Source organism: Petaurus breviceps, unplaced genomic scaffold, assembly GCF_028583685.1.
Source record: "Petaurus breviceps papuanus isolate PSGF00001 unplaced genomic scaffold, PetGlider_PUasm1.0 446, whole genome shotgun sequence".
Taxonomy (NCBI): domain Eukaryota; kingdom Metazoa; phylum Chordata; class Mammalia; order Diprotodontia; family Petauridae; genus Petaurus; species Petaurus breviceps.
In genome coordinates, this window is record NW_027186338.1 from 576,462 (window position 1) to 579,388 (window position 2,927).

Genomic DNA, 2,927 nt, shown 5'->3' on the forward strand with positions numbered 1-2,927 from the left:
AGGCAAACTATCGCTTCCTAAACCTCTTACCATGACATTGAGGCCGCTGAGGTTTCTCTTTTGTGAGGATTTCTTTTCTCCTGAGTTCCGAGGAAGCCACTTTCTTCATATCTTCTTTCAGATCCCTGTTCCAGGCACCAATTGTAGAGATATCTTGAGTGGTTTCTTAAGCCAGCTCTAAAATGACACACTAGCCCAAAAAGTGTGATGTGTAAATGTGGTCCAACTTCGAGGCGGGCACCGCGATCCGCCGCATCCGTTTCCACGACTTTCTCGGAGACTCATGGGGCATTCTGCTCTCCCATCCTCGGGATTTTACTCCAGTGTGCGCAACAGAACTGGGCGGTGCTGGAAGCTGGCCCCAGATTTTGCAAAGCGGAATGTTAAGATGATCGCCCTTTCTATTGACTCTGTCCAAGACCATCTTTCCTGGAGTAAGGATATCAATGCATACAATGGAGAGGAGGCCACAGAGAAGCTTCCTTTCCCCATCATTGATGATCACAAACGGGATCTTGCCGTCAAGTTGGGCGTGTTAGACCCAGATGAACGGGATGGGTAGGACATGCCTCTGACAGCTCGTGTGGTATTTATTTTTGGCCCAGATAAAAAGTTGAAGCTGTCTATCCTCTACCCAGCAACTACTGGCAGGAACTTTTGATGAGATCCTCAGAGTGACTGAATCCCTTCAGTTAACAGCATACAAAAAAGGTTGCTTCTCCTGTTGACTGGAAATGTGGGGATAGTGTCATGGTTGTTCCAACTATCTCTGAAGAAGAGGCCAGAAAACTTTCCTAAAGGCATCTTCACCAAAGAGCTCCCTTCAGGCAAGAAATACCTACGGTATACCCCTCAGCCATAGGTTACTCCAGCAAGTCCATGCTGGGGTCTGGCTGGGGCTCCCTTGAAGATCTCTGCCAGAAGGGATACCAGCCTGCCAATCATGTCTTTCTGCATTAATTGATTTAAACATCTTGGAGTGATAAAAGTCAGGAGTCCTTGGGCTGCTCTATTAATGGCTTGTTAAATGAAAATGGCACTAAAGTCACCCATGATTCCTCTCCTTGTGCCTTTACCAGCATTTCACTTGGGTCATTGAACTCCCTTGTCGCTGTGCTGGCTATTTCTGGGATGGCACTGTTTTGGACTTTAAATCCTTGTGAGATCTGTTGCAGTCTCCATCATCAGCCACCTGGTATGGTTGGCGTTTAGGAAAGGGACTACTTAGGAGCATTGCAGGAATAGGACTTCTTCAACTGACCTAATAAACAAACCATCTCTTTTTCTAATCACCTGTTTGAGGGAGGAGACAATTTAACATGTCTGGTTTTGAACTTCACCTCCTTAAGTTTATGACCAACAACTTGAAATATTTAGGTGTTTCAGATAGTGGGTTTTTTCTAAAATGTTGAGTGTTCTAACCACAGGAAAAAGTTGGAGATTCTTCCCTTTCCAGCAGATAAAGGGAAGCAGAATATAATCTTAAAATATTTTGATAGATTGGGCAGAAGAGCTTTCTAATTATGTTACAGGTATGTGGTTGAGACTACAAAGAAGCTGCATGAGGCCTGCTGGTGATGTAGAGAATGGTGGAGGGCCATAATTATGGGTGACTTTTAAACAAGTCACATACCTAGACATGGAAAACTGCTCCAAATGTTCATAATAAGATGAAAGCATGTATACTTAAGGAAAGGAAGGGATAAAGATACTATTTCTTTACTATAAAATGTTATCTCTGCAGTGGATTGTTTTCTGATATTTTGCCTTTAGGAAAACCACATATAAAAGCTTTTTGAAACTAAAAAAAACACCAATTAATGGGTCTGCTTTCCTACCCACAAACCATCTCTATAACCCCTTTGTAGTCTAATTTTTATTCCCATTGTTGTATTAAAACTACTTTCTTAAAGTTTAAAAGAAAAAAAAAAGGAATGGTTGGATCATTTTACAACTCCACCAAGAGCATACTATTGTCTCAGTTTTTCCATATTTCCTGAAACATTTGTCGGTTTCCTTTTCTGTCATGTTAGCGAACCTGATAGGTGTGAGCTGGTACCTCAGCGTTATTTTAATTTACATTTCTCTGATCAATAGTGATTTAGAACATTTTTTATTTGACTCTAGATTGTTTTGATTTTTTCTTCTGCAAACTGCCTATTCATATCCTTTGATCATTTATCAATTGGAAAATAACTCATAATCTTATAAATTTGGCTTAGTTCTCTATATGTTTGGAAAATGAAGCTTTTATTAGAGAAACTTGCAGTGAAACTTTTTTCTTGGTTTCCTGCTTTTCTTCTAATATTGGCTACATTAATTTTGTTTCTGCAAAACTGTTTCAATTTCATGAAATCAAAATTATGCATATTACCTCTGGTAATGTACTCTGTCTCTTGTTTGGTCATAAATCCTTCTTTTATCCATATGTCTGAAAGGTAAATTATTCTATGCCCTGTTACCCCCAATTTGCTTATGAAATCACCCTTTATGTCTAAATCATGTATCCATTTTCCACCTTATTTTGGTGTATCATGTGTAACGTTGGTCTATAGCTAGTTTCTACCAAACTACTTTTCAGTTTTCCCACCAATTTTTGTCAAATAGTGAATTCTTTGCCCCAAACTCTGGATCTTTGCATTTCTCAAACACAAGATCGCTATGGTCCTTTACTCCTTATACTCACATTTTTAAATGGGGACTTGCACTTGGGAGGTGGTGGGTTAGTTAGTGGAAAGTCATAGGGAAAGAGAGTGGCACTGTGACTTCACTGATATAAGGAATTCCAGGTCGAGGAAATGCCCTCTACTAGTGCAAGTTAACATCTTCTCAGCAGCTTCTAGACTTAGAGAGCTGCCTATGGTACCCAGGGGTTGTGTTGTGCCTTCGGGTCAAACAGCAGGTACATTTTAGAGGTTGAACTTGAA

At 40.3% G+C, this 2,927-nt stretch overlaps 1 pseudogene; it reads left to right on the forward strand.

The window, feature by feature from the left end:
* The first annotated feature begins 215 nt into the window (after nt 1-215).
* On the forward strand, nt 216-1,786 carry LOC138171446 (peroxiredoxin-6 pseudogene; annotated as a pseudogene).
* The last annotated feature ends 1,141 nt before the right edge of the window (nt 1,787-2,927 follow it).